Genomic DNA, 20,726 nt, shown 5'->3' on the forward strand with positions numbered 1-20,726 from the left:
TTTTTTCTGTTCCCTCTCCAATCTACCTTTTCTGGGACTCCAATTACACATATGTTAGACTACAGCTTACTGATTTCCTGTTCATTTTTTTTCCAGTCTTTTTTCTCTGTGTATTTTATTTGAATAGTTTCTATCGCTGGGTCTTCAAGTTCATTATTTTTTTTTCTTCTGCAGAATCCAATCTGCTGTTAATTTCATCCACTCTGGGTGTTTCTTTTGTGTTTTCGTTTTTGCCTCAGGTATTGTGTATTTCATCTCTAAAAGTTCCATTTGTATCTTCTTTATGTCTTTCATTTCTCCTCTCATCATGTTTATGCTTTCATCTGCCTTCCTGAATATATGTAGTATTTTTATAGATGGTTTAATGTCCGTTTCTACTAATTCTATCATCTGTATAATTGTTTTTTATAATTATATTTTGTCCAGTTCATGTTTGTTTGGGGAAATAAATCTGATTCTTATTATTCCATCATGTTTAGAAGCTAAGACTTTAATGTTCTTGGGACAACTGTTGAAGAGAGTTATTTGTTTTATATACTCAAGGTATGCGTAATAATTAGCCAACTGGGAAAATATTAAAACTTATTACTGAGTTAATCTCAACTTGGTGAAAACTGTTGCTTGATATAATTAGGTAAAAGATATGATTACATGATTAGAAAATAAAACTTGACTATGTCTTCAGGGTTCTAAATTTTTATCTTAAATAGAATAAAACTTTTTTACATCAACAATTTTCTCTTCACTTCATATACCACTACAGTGACTAAATTTTCATAAGGTGCTTGGCATTTCCTACATTTGTACTCCTGCATGCCTCAAAAATATGTCTGCACTACTGGAAGAAGTTTTAACACTAGCTGCTAAATGTTCAGATCTTCATTTGCAAATACCTAGCATAGTTTCCCTACTGAAATCCCACAGATAGAATTTCCTATCTGGTTAGTATCTAGTAAATGCTCAACACTTTTTGGCATATCTCCAAATTGATAAGTGAAAAGGGAGCTGTAAAAGTCTCCTTTTGCACAAAGCACTATTGCTTGGTTATGTGAGATGAAAGTGCTTGTGTATTGTTTGCTATATGGTAACTTCTTTGGGGAAAGGAGTGTGTCTTGTGCGTAGCTGTATCCACAGAGACCATGCTGGGCACATAGTAAGTGCTGAAAATATCTGTAGAAATAAGTGAAGAGACTACTGTTTATACTCAAAGATGACAAGACGTACCCTGGCTAATTTACCAGTATCTCTCAGAGCCTGTTAATTTTTGCATTTTCAGCCGAGCATCCAGAAAATTAAAAGACAATAAAAATGATAAAGTATACCCTTAGGTGTTACAGGTTATAGCTAAAATCTTTTGATCAGGAGCCCATCTGCAGTGGCCTATTAAAGTCTGGATGCAAAAATCTGAGAAGACTGGATTGCTGGCATCAGACTGAATTTCCAGAGGTGAATCTTTAACCTTAAAGATAAAACTTAATTCTGGTAGCATATATTTTTATGGTATCATATAAATTTAACCCACCTTAGCTAAGATTATATTCCATAAGGAATACTTTTTCTTATACATTTTGTGATTTTGTATTTCATAATTAAATTTACAAGAGAAGAGATAGTAAATGTTTAGGCTGTTTTAAAATGTTTGCTGAATTTTGCTTGTCGCATCTGTTCATTACTGTGTACTTTATGTCCTTTTAACCAAGCCCAAATTTGAAAGAAAATACCAGATGTTCCCTTATTTTTCCGTGTGTGTGTGTGTGTGTGTGTGTGTGTATGCATGGGTGTGTGTGAAAGAGAGAGAGAGAGAGAGAGAGAGAGAAACTATCTTTAAAAGACATCAAACATAGGCATTGCTTATTGATTGGTAGTCTTTTTTGGTTGCAAACTAATCAACTGACAAAAATAAAGTGGATCCTATGTGTAGAACTTGGAAAATAGTTTATAACAAAGAACTCCAAGCAATGTATGTCAGGAACAAGACCATACATGTAGACTAAAGCATGTATTGTGTGCTTTGGAAATAAACAAGGAAGCTATTAGCTATGTAAATCTTGAATAATTACATTGATGTGCTTTCACTTTATCAAAGTGCATTTTTTGTCATATGGATATCAAATTATTCCACCATTTTTTATTGAAAAGATTATCCTTTCTTGACTGAATTGCCTTTATACCTTGTCAAAAATTAGTTGACCACATATATGTGAGATTATCTCTGGAATCTATATTCTTTTGCATTGATCTGTGTATCTATCTTTATGGCAACATCACACTGTCTTAATAATTCTAACTTTTTAATAAGTCTTAAAGTCAGTTTGTTTGTTTGTTTTTTTTTTTTTTTTTGAGACAGAGTCTCACTCTGTTGCCCAGGCTAGAGTGCCATGGCATCAGCCTAGCTCACAGCAACCTCAAACTCCTGGGCTCAAGCAATCCTTCTGCCTCAGCTTCCCGAGTAGCTGGGACTACAGGCATGCGCCACCACGCCCAGCTAATTTTTTCTATATATTTTTATTTGCCTAGCTAATTTCTTTTTATTTTTAGTAGAGACAGGGTCTCACTCTTGCTCAGGCTGGTCTCGAACTCCTGACATTGAATGATCCTCCCACCTTGGCCTCCCAGAGTGCTAGGATTACAGGCATGAGCCACCACGCCCTGTCAAGTCATATATTTTTAGTCTTCCAACTTTGTTCTTTTTTCAGATTGGTTTTGGCTTTTCCAGAACCTTTACATATACATAGAAGTTTTTAAGTCAGCCTGTCAAATCTACAAAAAAGTCTGCTATGATTTTAACTGAGACTGCGTTGAATCTATAGATTAAAATTTCAGGAAAATTGACATCTTAGCAATATAGAGTCTTTTGATCCCTGAATATGATATGTCTTTCTACTTGTTTAGGTCTTCTTTACTTTCAGCAATGTTTTGTAGTTTTCAATGTCTAGGACTCCAGATATACTTTGTCAGATTTAATCCTAAGTATTCTAAATTTTTTGATGTTATCATAAATAGTATTGTTTTAGATTTCAATATCTGATTGTTCATTGCTAGCATATAGAAATAAAATTGATTTATGTATACTGATCTTCTATCTTGCAACCTTACTAAATCACTCGTAAGTTCTACATAAACAATGACACTATCTCCAATTAGGGACAGGTTGGGTTCTTCCTTTACAATTTAGATGTCTTTTATTTCTTTTTATGGCCTTATTGTATTAGCTAGAACTTCCAATTCAACATTGAATAAAGATGATGAAAGCAGATATCCTTAACTTGTTTGTGATCTTGAGGGGAAAGCATTTAGTTTTGTACCGTTGAGAATGATATTAGCTGTAATTTTTTATAGATGCTCCTTATCAAATTGAGGAAGTTCACTTCCATTTCTAGTTTGCCAAGAGTTTTTATCAGAAATGGATGTTGAATTTTGTCAAATGCTTTTCAAAGTCTATTGAGATGATCACAGTTTTTTGTTTGTTAATGTGGTAAATTACCTTGATTGATTTTCTAATGTTAAACCAACTTGCATTACTGGGACAAACCTCATTTTGTCATGATGTATTACCTTTTTCATGTATAGTTGGATTCAATTTGCTAAAGTTTTGTTTAGAATTTTTGCATTTAGGTTCATGAGGTAAGTTGGTATGTAGTTTTCTTTTAAGATCTTTCTCTGGTTTTAGTATCAGGGTAAAGCTGCTTTCATAGGATGAATGAAGTGTTCCCTCTCCTTCAATTTTGTGGAAGAGTTTGTGTAGATTTGGCATTAGCAGTTATTTTTTTTATTTTAGCAGGGGAGAGGGTTAAATAGACATTCAATTTCTGTCTTAGATATAGGCTATTTGGGTTATCTATATCTTCCTGAATGAGCTTGATAGCGTGTATCTTTTAAGGAATTTGTCCATTTCCTCTAAGTTGTCAAATTTATTGGCATAAAGTTGTTCATAATATTCTCTTATTATCCCTTTAATATTTATAGAATCTGAAGTGATGCCACTCTCATTCATGATATTGGCAATTTATGCCTTCTTGCTTCTTGATGTACATTGGTGTGGTTTTCTTTATGTTTCATGTGCTCAGGGTTTGTTTTGTTTCTTGGATCTGTGAGTTTTTAGTTTTCACTGAATTTGGGAGGTTTCCAATCATTATTTCTTCAAATGTTTTTTCTGCCTCCTCTCTTTTCAGGAACTCTGATTATACCTCTATTAGGCCATTTGAAGTTGTCCCATAGCCACTGGTGCTATTTATTTTCTTTTTTCGCTCTGTTTCATTTTGGTTAGTTTCTGTTGCTATATCTTCAAGTTTACTAATCTTTTCTTCTGTAATTTCTGGTCTACCATTATTCTTATGTAGTGCATTTTTTGTTTCAAACATAGTACTTTTCATCTCTAGAAGTTCAGTTTTGTTTTTAAATGTCTTCTTGTCTCAAGTTCACTTTTTAAACATATATAATACAGTTATAATAGTTGTTTTAATGTCTTTGTCTATTAATCTTAACATCTGTGTTAGTTCTAGGTTGGTTTTGATTAATTAGGTTTCTTCCTCATTGTGGATCATGTTTTCTTGGCATGCCTGATAATTTTTTGTTAGATGCCAGACAGTACGAATTTTACTTTTTTGGCTGTTGGATATTTTTAAATTTCCTATAAGTTCATCTGATTTTTTTTTTTTCTGGGATGTAGTTACATTACTTGGGGATAGTTTGGTTATTGTCTTCCTTTTAAGATTTGTCAGGCAGGTCCATAGCAGTGTTTAGTCCAGAGATAATTATTCCTCACTACTCAAGTAAGACTCTTCTACCACCTGAATTATGAATTTTTCCAGTCTGGGTAGGAACAGGCACTTTCCCAGCCCTGTCTGATCACTAGGGATTGTTCCTTCGAATCTTTTCAGGTGGTTCCTTTCCTAGTCTTGGATAATTTTCTTACTTGAATTTACATAGGTCTCTGAAGTTTTCACTCTGCGCTGTTCTCTCTTCTCCAGTTCCCTGTCCCATAAATTCTAGCCATCTCAATCTACCTGGGCTCTTAACTCCATCCCCTCAACTCAAGGAGTCTCCTGGGATCCTTTAGCACTTGTCTTCCTGCATCATAACTTGGAATTTCTCAGTAAATGGAGGCAATTGTGGGGTCCACCTTTTTACTTTCCATGTCTCAAGGATCATCTCCACTGTCTTGAAAAATCATTGTTTGGTGTATTTTGTCTGTTTTTTTGATTGTTTCAAGTGGGAGGATAAATTTGGTCCCTGTTTCTTCATTTTGATCAAGAGCAGAAATCCAGTTTAAATGTGTTTTAAAGGTACAGTATTATAGCAGGACTTCAAGACACTTCACCAAAGTGTATATATTTACTTTATTATTCCAAAGTAACAAATAAGTACCTAAGATATTATGAAAACCCCACCAATTATGTCTTTTTTTTTTTTTTTTTTTGAGACAGAGTCTTGCTCTGTTGCCCGGGCTAGAGTGAGTGCCATGGCGTCAGCCTAGCTCACAGCAACCTCAAACTCCTGGGCTCAAGCAATCCTTCTGCCTCAGCCTCCCAAGTAGCTGGGACTACAGGCATGTGCCACCATGCCCAGCTCATTTTTTCTATATATATTTTTAGTTGTCCATATAATTTCTTTCTATTTTTAGTAGAGACGGGGTCTCGCTCTTGCTCAGGCTGGTCTCGAACTCCTGACCTTGAGCGATCCACCCGCCTTGGCCTCCCAGAGTGCTAGGATTACAGGCGTGAGCCACCACGCCCGGCCCAATTATGTCTTATTCACCCTTGCACATTTAACATCTATCATAGTTCCTAGCCTGTAGCACATAGTAGGTGCTTAATAAATATTTTAAAGATTGATCACGAATGAAATAAAGTGAAAAAGTATTGAAGGGAATTATATTCAGATGTTGCCTGATTGAGTTCTGGATTCTCTATCTCTGTGTATGCTTAATTTTTATTCTTCCTTATACAGCCAGGCTTTCTCTAGGGAAGAATGTATCAGGGGCGATATTTCCAAGCAACCCCATTTTCGCATCCTTCTCACTATGTGACTGCAGAGATAAGATCCCCTTCTTCTCCAGCTCCAAATGGAAAAATCCTAGGGAAGAACTCTAATCAGTCTAGATTAGATCATATATCCACCCACATGCTGAGAGAGAGAGAGCAGGATACTGTTATTTTTCAGCAAAGCCTTTTTTTTCCATTAAAGTATATGTCATTCATAAAAATGGTGGAAAATTTAGATAGGTAGAAAAAAGAAAGTGTAAGTATTTCACCATCCACTGTAATCTACTGTTAAACTGTAGAACATTTCTTTTCTTTTTATGGATAAGTTCTCATGGAAGATGGGGGAGGGGCAGCAGAAGTAGCACGTTAGCATGTTATTTCAGTTTCTATTGAATCCATTCTTTCTGCAGAAGGGTAGATGGAATTGGAAACCAATTAGACCCTGTATTTTGCCTATAAACACAAGAAGTCTATGTTTTAATTAAGCACTAGAAAATAAGGCAAGAGAAGAATCATTCTACTTCTTTGTCTATGTTAAGAAATACTATGTCTTTAAGAGACCCAGAAACTATTTTGTTCCCATTGCCAGGCTTGACTCACCTGTGTGAAGAAACACTTGTATACCTTCAGGGCAGCCTCTTTTGAACACTTGTATAAATTAAAGTTTGCCTTTAGAGATTTCAAAATTCTGTGTCAAAAGTTACTTGCAAGGGGAGTGTTAGCAAATCAGCTCTAGTGGTTCTCACAAAGCATAGGCCTTAAGATACAGGTTTTGAAAGCAAAGCCCCTATTTTATTGGGGCGAGCCATTCACCAGTGTTTGTTGAATACCTACTTTGGGCATAACACTGTACATGCTACTTTGGGGATCATAAAGGAAATGGACACGTGATTCCTGCCCTTAAAAAGAAAATGAACTACCTAACTGAGGCGGTATGAAAAATGGATTTTTCAGCTTTTGTAGGAGGGAGAGATCAGGATTTTAAAGCCACACATCCAGGTTTGACAAATATTCAGTTCAACAAATTTGTATTTCATTGCCCATCACCGCAATTCACAGCATCTGTTACTGAAGCATAAAATATGAAAGGCACAATGTCCCTCCCCACAGGACCACTGGCAGAACATAAAGTACCTCTTAACCCAGGGAATGGAAATCTCACCAAGTCCCTCTGAGTGGGGTTTAGCAAAATAGTATCTTCTCTTGACTGACCAATTAGAAAAAGGTCTCCCCTCCGGCAGACGAATTCAGAAAAAATGTGCCCCTTCTCCTACTGCCCTGGGCTGAGCAGAGGGGAGGCTGGAATTTGGATACCGTTTGCATCCTTTGCATCTGCATGGCACAGTCTACACGAGGAACCTGCAGTTTATTCTCACTCATCTGTCCTTACTTTTTCTAATAACAACTGATCCTAAGTTTCTGAGCCAGGTAACTAAGGAATGTCCTTATAGATGTGGAATTCTGCTGCCTCAAATTGTTACTATGACTTTTTTTAACCTCTTGTCTTACCTCCAGATTCCACAGTCTTGGTGCTATGCTTATTCCAAGAGATATATATGTTTCTTTTCCCATATTGTTAGATAGATGGCAGAAGATAAGAAGCCCTGGGCAGCTGGAGTAGTTTTTGCCAATACATGCATTTCAGTGCTATGACTTATGGGTAGAGACAAGAGGGCTAGAGTACCTTTGAGCAAATACTCAATCCTCCAGTGACCCCTCTGGCAATACATCAGAGGTTCTGCAGTGTAGCTTCAAGCAACAAATTGAGGCCAGCCAGAATGGATGGGGAGGCCTCTGCTGTGCTCAGCTTTTAAAAATACCTGCACTACAGTGCATGACAACTGGCTTCTGCTCAAGAGCATTTGATAACTCCAAACTGGGCCTGATTGATATTCAGACTGCACTGACCTCAGGAGTGCTTTTGGGAGATGGCTCTGGTCTGCAAAACTTTCTTTTGAGTCAGAGTTGTTTCAAGAATATAACTAGGGTGTTCCTATAACTGACTCCGAATAAACGGAAGCCTAAAGCTAAGAACCTTCAGCCTTTTTACAAACCTTGTTATAAATTACCTGGGATTTGTTGGGACTACCAAGTATACTAAAGTTACTATCTTGAAAATAAACATTGTTTTGTGGGGTTACATCCTTGTTTAGAAAATAATTGGATTTCTGGCCCTCTTTCAGTGCTGGTGTCCAACAGCTATTTGGAAAGCATGAGATTTGCCCCTCTGAAATCTGGACTTGTTTACTCAATTTTCACTAAGCAAATAATCATCTCACCAAATGAGAAGGATTATCTAGGCTCCTAGAAAAAGAATTAGGTTATTTGTTGCTGCAGAATTTGCAGTAGTGGGCAGCTGGAGGTAACCTTAGGATCTATTACTGGGTAGTAAATGCACACCAAGGAATATTATGCGGTGGTTAGAAAAACTCACATGTACACATAGCAACATGGATGAACCTAAAACACACAGTACCTAGTAGAAAAAGTAAGAAGGAGGGGCAAATAAATATAGAACAATAACATTTACATAAATTAAAAATACATGCATACAAGACAACGCTATCTATATTGCAAAAATATATACAAACAAAAAGGTAACACATCACAAATACCAAAATGGATGCCTAGAGGAGCAGGATAGGAAAGAAAATGGGGTATGAGAATGAAAGAATAAATAGCATAAGAATCAGACCTTGCAGGGAGCAATGATTAGTTTTGTATTTATACTTCTGTATAACTGGGAAGTTTTAATTTTTTTTTTAAATCATGAGTCTGTACTTCTTTTATAATTAAAAATATTCATAATTTTTAACAATATGTGTCAAGGTCAAAATTTTAAACAATTTATCCTTGACGAATAGGAAAGGAAAAATTGAAAAAGGTATCCCTGACATATTACTCTATATATTTATACTTCAGAATTTTTTTTAATATGGAACACTTTACAAATTTGTGTGTCACCCTTGCACAGTGACCATGTTAATGTTCTCTGTTATCATTCCAATTTTAGTATGCTCTGCTGAAGCAAGTATGATACTTTAGAATTCCTTAATGTACATAAACTACTTTTATAATTTAAAAAATGTAAGACTTTCAAAATATTGTCACAAAGAGGAACAAATAAATACTTGATATTTTGTTCTATAATGTTCAAGTTTAAGTGCTGGGAACAAGGATACAAATTTCCTGCCTTCGGAGAGCAAAGAGATAGGTAGGACATAATGTAAAATAGCTTCTAAGTCCCAACCCGGTGTACAGAGTGAAAACATCATGGGACAAATTAAAAGGCCATTGGAACTGGTAAGAATAAATGAATTTGTAACTTTCAACAATGGTGTCAGTGGTCTATCAGGGACACTAGGTTTTGGGAGTTGAAGAAAGACCGGATGGGAATGAGTAGGAGGCATCGAGTGCTGGCCACTCATCTGAAATCTCTGCTGGGACCAAAAACACTTCATAAGAAAGTGGTTGAGAGTTTATGTGCTCTGGATGCTCGCGTATGAGTGCTGGCTCTGTCTCTTCCTTCTTGTGTAGCCTTAATCTTAAATGGGGCTAACCGTAGTCTTTGCCACATAAGATTTCATGGGAATTAACTACAGTGCTACATGTAAAGCATTTAAGGTGCCTGGCATATGGTAGGCACTCTATAAATATTAGTTGCTGTTACTATTACTTGTCAAGTTATATTTATATTTATTATATTAGAAAATATAAACATAGTAGCCTTGGACCTCTCATAATTCAATTAATGTTTATAGAACATGATGCTTGCACACATGCCATGAGATATTATCCTTTCCTTAAAGACTAATAGCCAAATAATATTTTAAAAGATATACAATAACGCAGGTCAGTGTATGCCACATTCCAAATATGTGATCTGGACCACACTGGTTCTGCAATTTGAAGATTAGAAAAATCACTGAGGACAGCAGCAATTAGGAAAGACATTGCAGAGATAAGATGTGAATGGACCTTAAAGAATAGGTCAGGAGAGGAAAGGGCACGCTGGGAGTGAGGTGGGGAAATGTGATGAGCAGAGACTAGAAACAAGAAAGACGCCTCGTTTAAATGTAATATGGTGCCCTGGATTGGATCCTTGAACAACAAAGGAACATCAGTGTGAAAACTGGTGTTCCATGAAAGCAAGACTCCTGCATTGCTTAGTGGCCTATAACGGGGCCTGGTGGATGCTCAGTAAATATTTATTGAACAAACAAATGAATCTAGTGAGCTAACCGACATGAGAGTATCCAAATACTATAAAGTAGGACTGAAGGTTGATGAGGGCTAATGTCTACCCATTGAAAACGCTAGTAGGGAGGGAGAAGTTTCCTGGAAGAAGCTTGACAAGGGGAAGGAACACCTTGATACGAATACACTGTGGAGAAGGCTTATGTGACGGAGGGCTTCAATCTAGATCCCTGTAAGCTAAATTGAGCCAGAGAGCATTTCCTTGCTGATGAGTGTCCCTACCTAGAGGAAATAGAGAGCTTTAAGAAGTAGAAGTCTCTGTTTTCTGAGCACGATTCCAGATATTGTAGCACGTTAAAGATGACAGACAAAGGAGATGACACCTTAAGACTTATTGCAGATTGCATTTTTTCCTCCTTTTGTGGATTAGCTGGTGTTGAGTAATGCCTGTCCAGGAAGTAATAGGGAATGTGGGGAAAGAAGGTTTCTGCTGTTCTCTGTGTAATTTTAAGAGCTATGTTATCAGGGAGGCTTGAGGTCTAACTAATACTGTGATGTCTAGACTAAGTGTAAACTACTGATCCATTTTATAGATGAAGAAGCAAAGAGTATGAGTTTCTTGCCAAGTTCACACGGCTAACTTAGCACCAGAGCCATCGAAACATTCCTCTGCTCATATGTCCTGTACACAAATCTACAATGATGTGCGTGCAAACATACACACACGATATTATAAAAATACTGAAGTAGGGCTTTTGACTGTGTGGAGATAACAATGAAGTAAATCTTCCTAAAGGAAGTCAGGCCAGAATTAAGCCCCAAATGATGAGTAGGCATTAAGTTGATGGTTGAAATTGGGTAGGCAGGAGCCAGCTCACAGAGCGTTCTGTGTACCTTGTCATGGAGCTTGGACTTTTTCCTGTTTTCAGGGAGAAACTACTGAAAGGTTTTACACTGGGAAATTATACTGCCAGACTTTCATTTTAGACAGATCTCTCTGTTGGATTTTTTACAGCAGTGAATATCCAACTTTCACATGTGCATCAGATTCACCCAGAGGGTGTTTAAAACAGATTCTCTGGGCCCCATTCCCTGAGTTTCCCATTCAGTAGATAGCATAGCCTACCACACACCTAGGCTATGTGGTACAGCCTATTGCTCCTGGGCTACAAACCTGTACAGCATGCTACTGTGCTGAAATCTGTAGGCAATTGTAACACAATGGTGTATCTAAACATAGAAAAGGTACAATAAAAATATAATATAAAAGATAAAAAGTGGTACAACTGTATAGAGCACTTACCATGAATGGAACTTTCAGGACTGGGAGCTGCTCTGGGTGAGTCAGTGAGCGAGTGGTGAGTGAATGAATGCGAAGGCCTAGTGCATTATCACGCACTACGGTAAACTTTATAAACACTGTATACTCAGGCTACTAAATTTATAAAAAGCAGTTTTCTTTCTTCAATAATAAATTAAGCTTAGCTTACTGTAACTTTTTTACTTTATAAATTTTTTTAAACTTTTTGGATCTTTTGTCCTAACTGTGTAAAACACATTGTACAGCCATATAAAAATATTTTCTTTCTTTATATACTTATTCTATAAACTTTTTTCTATTTTTAAATTTATTTACTTAAAAAATTTTTTTGTTAAAAACTAAGACACAAACACACATATTAGTCTAGGCCTACACAGGGTTAAGATCATCAATACCACTGTCTTCCACCTCCATGTCTTGTCCCCCTGGGAGATCTTCAGGGACAATAGCACACTGGGAGCTACCATCTCCTATGAAAATAATGCTTTCTTCTGGAATGGTAACTGTTTCACAGTTAACTTTTTTTTAATAAGTAGAAGGAGTATACTCTAAAATAATGATTAAAAAGTATAACATGGCAAGTACATTAACAAGTAAGTCATTTATTATTAACAAATGAGGAAAATGAGGTCTAGAAAAGTTAAGTAATTTATCCAAGGTCAAAAAACCAATAAATGACAGAGTCAGGCTTTTGGGGAAAATAAAACTGCAGCAAATTCAAAATGGACAAAATTTGAGTTTAACCTCCTTGAAAACAAAATGCAAACTTTAGGGAGTTTTATTTAGGCAAAGTGGAGCCTCCCTGGGTTAACTGGAAAAAAAACCTGATCACCTTGTGTCAAATGGAAAACTGCAACATTAGCCTTTCTTGTGAAAGGTGATATAATTTAGGGCATATGCTGATGCAGAGTGGAAGAATACTTCAGAAAACCCGAAAAAGGGCATTTTCTTGTGAGACAGTGACCTTTTTTGAGGTCACTTTACTATACGAGTAAATTGCAGCCTGTGTCTGTTCCACTATGCTAGTGCCTGAGACTTTTAAATTTGGAGGCAAAATATTAGCAAACCAATCTGGCCACAGACCTAAGGCCAAATCTTCCATTTCACTTTACAGATAATAAAGATCATATTTTGACTTTCATCTCTCTGACTTCTTATTTGGCTTCCTAATTAGTAGAGAAAGCAGGTGTTATTTACTGACCACCCTCTAAAAACCCACAATAGACAGTGTTCGAATATATACAATTCAGTTACATATCCAACCCTTTTAGACTGATCACTATTGATCATTGTTTTTATTTTCAAAAAAAATTCTTCATCATAACTTCTACAGTTGGACAACATTAACTAAAGTGGTCATACAAAGCAAGATTTTTACAAGAACCATCTCAGGTACATGTTGCAACTCTAACTGACACGTGACTTTGTTTCCAGTGTTCATTTCTAAATACCCCAAATACTATCCTAGAGGCAAAACCCTCCAAAAAGGTTCATGTTCACAAACCCTTGAGGCTTACTTCTCAGTTTCTGGCTCAGCTCCTAAAATCATGCTTCTTATTGCTTTCTTTCAAGCTGAAGGGAAGGCATTCTTTGTCCTTGTCAGTGCTGTATTTTTAAGTACCTGTTTGTATTCAAAAAAAGGAGAGAAAAAGACCTACCTAGGAAGTCTCCTCCTCCAGAGTGAAAAACCACTGGCTCTTCCTTATAACCAGGAGGAGACATTACATTTTACTCTTTTTTTCAGGATTAAATTTTGGAAGAAGAAATTATTTAAAGGTATTTTTTATACCCCACTAAAATCATACCTTGAAAAAGCTGATTGTCTCAGCAACAGCTTGATATCACAATTGCTTTCAGTACAAAATTGAGAGGCTATTTCTGAACATGTCTGAATCTTACCAGAACAGACTATTTTAAAACAAAACTTTTAAATTGTCATGAACAGAAATTTACAATAGTTTTATGCACCCCTAGCTTACCACCAAAAAACAACTTGTACATCCTCTGGAGAAAGACCAAAACCCAACATGAATGCATACTCCTAACACTTTTATGGAACAAAGAGAGGGGGATTATTAATGCATCAAGTATTTTAAAAGATTACTTGCCTAAGTGTTAAGTCTCAACCATTACAGACAGAAATAACTAACAAATGTAATAAGAGAAAATAAAGAGCCTTCAGTAGCTGGGACTACTAGTTACCTATCCAACATTCACTGGATGCTGGTAAATGCTTAACCAAAAGAAGGCAGGGCCTTAATTTTCAGTGTTTGTCAGTTTTCCTTTTAAATACTCCTACCATGGCCAATTTCAGGCTACCAGTGTGTTTTAGCAACAAACTTTACAAAGACCCTGAAAATTTAACCATCAGTTCTTGAAAGCCAGTGCAAGCCTTTTGGAACACACTACGGCGTTCATCCTTCACCTTCTTTCTCACTTCCTCATTTTGTTACAGTGACAATTTGCCCAGATTAAAAATGAAAATGATATTTCCTAGCCATCTTTGCAAATAGGAGAGGCTACACGAGTGTTCTCACCAAGGAGATGCAGGCAGATGTTGTAGCAGTGGTGACGGCCTATCATAGATGGTGGCAGCCAGTGGTGTTTTCCTCAAAGTGGCTTCAGTTTCAGTTCACCTCTCTCTGTCCCTATCCATTTCTTTTTCCTGTCTGGAATGCAGACATGACGACTGGAGCTGCAGCAGTCATTTTGTAATCAACGATGTGGGAGAGGCAAAGGGAATCACAGAAACCTTGGCCCTAACACCTTTGAATTGTCTCACTCCTCCTGATTCCTTTTTCTGGTCTTCCTTTTATAAGAGATGAAGTAAAAACAAACAAACAAAAAAGCTCCTATCTTGCTTAAGCTACTGTCATTTAGGTTTTGTATTAAATGCAGCCAAAACCAATCCTTCAACATGGGAAAACTTGCCAATGGCTGTAGGCCTAGTGAAGAGAAATTGCTTGCTACTGGAAGCAAAACTGTTGAAGAATTTTTTTCTGGAAATCACATAGTCATTAAAACTTTAAAAAATGAATCCACTAATTATTCTGTTGGTATGAGTTTACCTAAAATACTTGCCTTGGGGGCGGAAATTTAATTCTCAGCCCAGCACTATGAACATTCAGTGAAAAGAATATGACCACATTTACTGAACACATACAATACACTATATCCCATGTTAAGTACGTTAGAGGCATCAGGGAACTTGCTGTGTGACCTTGGGCAAGTCACTTAATATGTTGGTGCCTCAGTTTCCTCATCTATAAAATGGAGAGAACACAGTACCTATCGCATAGGGTTGTTTTGAAGGATAAAGGAGTTAATAACACATATGTAAGGTGCTCAAAACAATGGCTGGCAAATAGTAAACATAAGCTACTATTATCATGATTATTATTTCTCTCAAACCCTATTTAATAGTCACTGATATTATCCACAAATGAGAATGATGGCATGTACCTCACAGGGAGCTTCTGAGACTATAAGGAGATGCTGTCCCTCAGGTACTTAGCTTGCACCAGGTAAATGCTCGGTAAACTCTAGCCGTTATGAATCTGATACGTAATAGCACTTGAATGAGGCTCTTTTAGTGAGATTAGTGCCACAATATTGTGATGGTAAAGAGAAAGAACTAGGTTGTTGTGGGAGAGAAGGTCAGTTATTATTCATTCACCTCTATAATGCACTAATGGGATCTCAGGATACATAATTAATGGGTCAAAGGACGAGTGATATGTGACACACAATAAATACAACCCAGGTGATACAAGGCACAATAAGAGGGAGGGAGCACAGGACACCTCAGGAGGGAGGTTTTAGCAGATAGAAGAAATAACTCTAGATCCAGAGACCTGGTATTGGGCCTGATTCTGCCATTTATTCATTTTTTGACCTTAGATAAATTACTTAACTTTTCTAGACCTCATTTTCCTCATTTGTTAAAATGAGAATTTTGAGCTCAACAAGCTCATCCATCCCAGCTTTTAAAATTATTTTTGTTTATTTGTTCATTTATTTAATACCTAGGAGATGATGTTGAACTTTAAAGAATAGGTAGACGTTTTAAAATTAGAGACGCCAGGATTATAACTGAATATGAACAAAGGGTATGACCTTTAAGTGCTTTTGGAGAATATGTGTTGCAAAGTTGCTTGTGTTTGTATGAGAGTATGGAGACCAAGCAAGAAATGTGGGTCAGGGTTGTACTTTGAGAGACCTTGGGTACTAGGCCGTGGAGTTAACAGTTCACTGGGAGGCACTGCTAAACCATGGAACTTTTCTGAACAGGAGAATGACATGGTTCAACCACTGTCCTAGGAAGAATAATTCAGCAGTTAGAATGATACCCACACGCCGGAGGCATGGAAGAGAGTTGGGGGACCACTCCAGAGATCACAGTTAATGAGGGTGTGAGGAAGGCAGGACCTTCCTCTCATGAGAGTTTGAAAAAGGACATGAGTATCATCTGGAAGGAATGAACCAATGGAAACTTCTCCCTGTGTGATTTAAATGGTGACGAGTGAATGTGACAGCTCAGTAGTTTAGCTCGGGATCAGGCCTCGCACAAACTAGGGATGTGAACATTTGCTAGGTGAACTTAGGAGCAACATTTAAACAACAGATAGTAAAATCATTGATAAGCAAAGAGAATGCTGTAAATATATATCAGGAGTTCAGTAGCATTAATAGTCACTGTGAGGTTTTGGGGTATAAGAACATTGAAGTTCTATATAGCAGGAAAATGGTTGAGGGAATCATTTTCCCTCAAAGCCTGTGTCTAAATATTATAAATACTTCCTGACCCCAATGGCAATGTGGCCCCAGAGAATAATTCCATTAAGCAAAGAGTATAGAATGCCCCTTAAATTTCAGAAACTGTGGGAATCAATATAAAATTCCACTGTCACCATAATATTTGCCATAAAATTTTCACACTGAACTTGTAGTATACATAGACTGTTACAAACCCCTTAGGAAAGGGCTAGCAACTTTTTATGAATTTCTAGACTTTAGAATTAGATCCAAAATTCTGACTTGATAGTGAGGACAATCATGAGAACAATTACTGTGCCCTACTTTAAGGAAAAATATCAATTTGTATTTGACCATAACAGTTGTATTAGACGTTTATTCCTTCAGAGAATATTTGAGGGTCTGCCATGACAAGTCTGTGCAAACTTTGGGCCAGTGGTGGGGAACAAACTCGATACAGAGTTTATTGGGAGGCACTTAAAAGGCTAGTGGGTCTTCCCAGTAGATATTCAACGACATGCCTAAATACATTTATGTACAGCTACAAATTCTTTGAAGGAAAAAGAGTGTGATGAGTAAATAAATGTTCTCATAATTCTTTAGCAACAAAAATCATACTTTTCACCTTTTCTGCTCCATAGTGATCACTGAAGCATTCCTTTTTAATATGAAGAATACCCCACCAGTGATCATTGGTGGGCTCATTCCAGGGAAATAGATTCACTTAAATTCACTGAAGGAGCTGATAAATAAATTATTACATTTATTTTTCTATTGCGTGGAACCATCTCTTAAAGTAGGTTTTTGCCATTTTTTCTACATATATAAAATTTACAGCCAATTTTAAGGGCTTACCTTTTTGTAAATTGTTAATAGCTGATTTTTTAAAATAAAGTCATTAAATAGCATAATTAATTTGCCTTTCAGTTCCTTGAAATCTCCTTTTCTCTGAGGATCTTGTCCTCCTCTCTACTTCAGCTGTCTACTCTCTCTGCTTACACCCCTAGATCTTGGCATGACTCAAAACTGTCCCAGCTTCATGATTTCAATTTCAAGCATCTCATTCTCAGACTGTTCCCCAGCTTTTGGGAGTGGCTCCCAATTCCAGCAATTAGTGGACCTCACTGGGACCTTCAATCTCTGGATCCTGTTCATCTTTCCAACATCTCACGCTCCTTTATGTCCTCACCTCCCTCCTATCACAGTCCCCCATAGTCACTCCCTTGCCTACACCTTCTGCTCTCTGACCCTCTTACCCTCCCACACCCACCTGCAAAACCCCAGCCCTAGTTAAACCCAGCTCTGCCCCTTATGCTGACAGAGGCTGGAGAAAATCCACAGGCGTGCTGACTGGTCTTGCTCTAAATTCATGCCCACTAACCTCAAATGGGCACTTAACAGGGCTGCCTGGCAATCCTACCACATTTCCGTAATCCATTTGCTCTCAAACTCTCCCAGATGACTGTTTCATATCGCTCCTCTCTTTTCCAACCTACAACATCTCTTCCACCCCTGCCGCTCTCAGGAAGCAGGTCCCTTGGCCATTTCACCAAGACAAGAGAACAGTGAGAAGACACCTGCATTCCCATCTCTGCAGCCACCAGCCCGTGTGCATCTGGACCCACTCATCCTGCCTTCCCCGCAGTGTCTAGCTTTTGTGGACTGGCCCCCTGGCTTTTCTGTGAATGGGTAAAGTAGACTCAGCTTCTGGGTCCTTGCACTTGCTCTCCCCTCTGGCTGGGATGTTGGAAACCCATCCCTCAGTCTGCCTATTGTGCTTCCTGCTCTTCCCTCAGGACGTCTTGCCAGTGAGCTTTTCCCTGTCCCTACAGAAATAGCAACCTCCCTCATTCCCAACCCCTCCCTCCCTGCTTTTGCCATCAATTGTATCACACCCTAGCATATTTGTATATTTATTGGTTATCTGTTTACCTTGATGGGGCCAGGGGTTTTTATCTGTTTGCCACCATATACCCTAATGGAACAGTGCTTGATTTATTCGTTCATTTACTCAACATATGTTCAATGAGCCCCTGTTAGGAGCCAGGCACTGCTTGGGCACTGAAACTGTAGGAATGAACACAATAGACCAAAATTCGTGCTCTTTTGGCTAAATAAGTAGTTAGATAGTGGTAAGTGAAACATCCACAGCCAAACAGGGAAAGAAGATATAAAATGGATGTATGAGGGATTGAAGAGAGGTGGGTGAGATTTTAGATGGTGGCCGGGGTAGGCCTCATTGAGTGGAGTGAAGAGGGAGGTGAGGAGTGAGCTGTGTGGACATCCATGGGAGGGCTTTCCAGGGAATGCTAAGGGTTGAATGAGTGCCTCCAAGTTCATGTGTTGGAAACTTAATGTCCAATGCAGCTGTGTGGCGAGGTGGGACCTTTAAGAGGAATTAGGTCATGAGGGCTGTTAAATTAAGTTTAGCCTCAAGCTGACTCCTTACATAGTTTAGTTCAGCCTGAAGGTTTCTCCATACACAATGAATTGTAACCTAACTGGATGTGCAAACGGACTGTAACCTACTCTTGTACCAATCACAGAGTTTCAGCCAATCACAGGAAGCCAACTGTTCACACTGTATTCAAATAAAGCAAATGGCAAGCTGTAACCAATCCAGCTGTTTCTGTACCTCACTTCTGTTTTCTGGATGTCACTTTCCTTTCTCTGGCCATAAATATTATCTAATTATGTGGCAGCTACAGAGTCTCTTGGAACCTATCCTGGTTCTAGGTATTGGCCGATCCATGAATTGTTCTTTGCTCAATGACACTGTTGAATTTGTCTAAAATTTTTCTTTTAACAGAGCCCTCATGAATGGATTAATGCCATGATGGGAGTGGGTTTGTTATCTCAGGAGTGGGTTCCTGATAAAAGGATGGGTTCAGCCCCCTTCCACTGTCTCCCTCTCACATGGTCTCTCTCACTGTGTGATGCCTTCTACCAGGTTATGAGGAGCAAGAAGGCCCTCACCAGATGCAGCCCCTTGACCTTGCACTTCCCAGCTTCCAGAACCCTGAGACAAATTAACTTCTATTGTTTATAAATTACCCAGTCTGTGGTATTCTGTTACAGCAGCACAAAGTGAACTAAGAGAGGGAGGGAACCGCTAGCACAGAGGTACTGAGGTGGGAGTGTGCCCAGATTGTTCCAGAAGAGTGAAGAGGCTTGAGTGAGAGGGAGAGCAGGAGACCAGGCCAGAGTGGTAAAGGAGGCAGGGGAAGAAAGATTGTATAGGGTCTTGTATACTTTGTGAGAACTTTTATTCTGAGTAAAATGGAGAACCAAGTAAAGATGTGTTTAAAATTTTAATACAATGATATTCATATACAGTCCACACTTTTTTACAACAGTCCCAGTATCCCAGTAGTGTCCTTTCAAAAAAAGAGTATCCAAATTTTTATTACCACTTAAAGAAATAACTTGCACAAGGGGCAAAATCGAATTTTATAGCATACATAATATTAATAATTATCACTGAGGCTACTAGGACTGCACTAAGAAAGGCCATGTATAGGTTAAAAAAATATTAACAGCTTTATAATGTCATTTTATAGCTTCCCCTCCCCTCCCAGAATCCAATCAAGGATCATACACTGCATTTAGTTATCATGTTTTTTTTAAAAAAAAAAACAGCTTTATTGAGCTAAAATTCACATACCATATAATTCAATGGCATTTAGTACATCCACAGAGTTGTGCAATCATCACCAGAAACTAATTTCAGAACAATTTCATTATCCCATAATCTTTAGCTATCACCCTCCAGGTTTCTCATTCCCCCAACCCTAGGCAACCACCAGTCTACTTTGTCTCTATAGATTTGCCTACTCTGGACATTTCATATAAATGGAAGAATCTAGTATGTGTTTTTTTGTGTCTACCTTCTTTCACTCAGCGTCATGTTTTGAAAGTTTGTCCTTGTAGCATGTACCAGTACTTCATTTCTTTTTTATGGTTGAATAATGTTCCCTTGTGTATATGTGTGTATGTATCTCATTCTATTTATCAAGTGAGGATTTGCACAGGGGAGTGGCCTGATCTGAGAGGCATTTAACAAGGCTCACTTCAGCAGTTGTTCCAAGGAACAGAGAATGATCAATTGTGCCAAATGCTGCGTTTAGGGAAAATTAGATGAGGTCCAAGAATTGACCAATAACTGCTCAAATAGTTTAAGGAAGAAAGGAATTTAATTAGCAGAAATATTCTGATACATAATTTATAAATGGCATTTTATGAGTTTTATGGGATTTGTTGCCTTTCCTTTGAATAATTAAACACGGAATGCAGATACAATAATTAATAAATAAGAATTTAAAATGGAATGCCAGACATGTAAAGGTACACAAACAATTAGAAAGTACCATTAATTTACATTGATCTTTGATGTCTTCTTTATGTTGCTGGTAACAATTCTTTTGGTTCATGTGAAATATATTCCTCAGAATAATTATTCTTCTCTAAAC

At 37.7% G+C, this 20,726-nt stretch overlaps 1 non-coding gene across 1 annotated transcript; it reads right to left on the reverse strand.

Moving 5' to 3' along the window:
* Nucleotides 1–8,913: 8,913 nt before the first annotated feature.
* LOC138399217 (U6 spliceosomal RNA) lies at nt 8,914–9,016 on the reverse strand. The gene has a single exon (XR_011236114.1). It is a non-coding gene; the product is annotated as a U6 spliceosomal RNA (small nuclear RNA).
* Between the last annotated feature and the right edge of the window lie 11,710 nt (nt 9,017–20,726).

The sequence above is a fragment of the Eulemur rufifrons genome, chromosome 18 (assembly GCF_041146395.1).
Source record: "Eulemur rufifrons isolate Redbay chromosome 18, OSU_ERuf_1, whole genome shotgun sequence".
Classification (NCBI taxonomy): domain Eukaryota; kingdom Metazoa; phylum Chordata; class Mammalia; order Primates; family Lemuridae; genus Eulemur; species Eulemur rufifrons.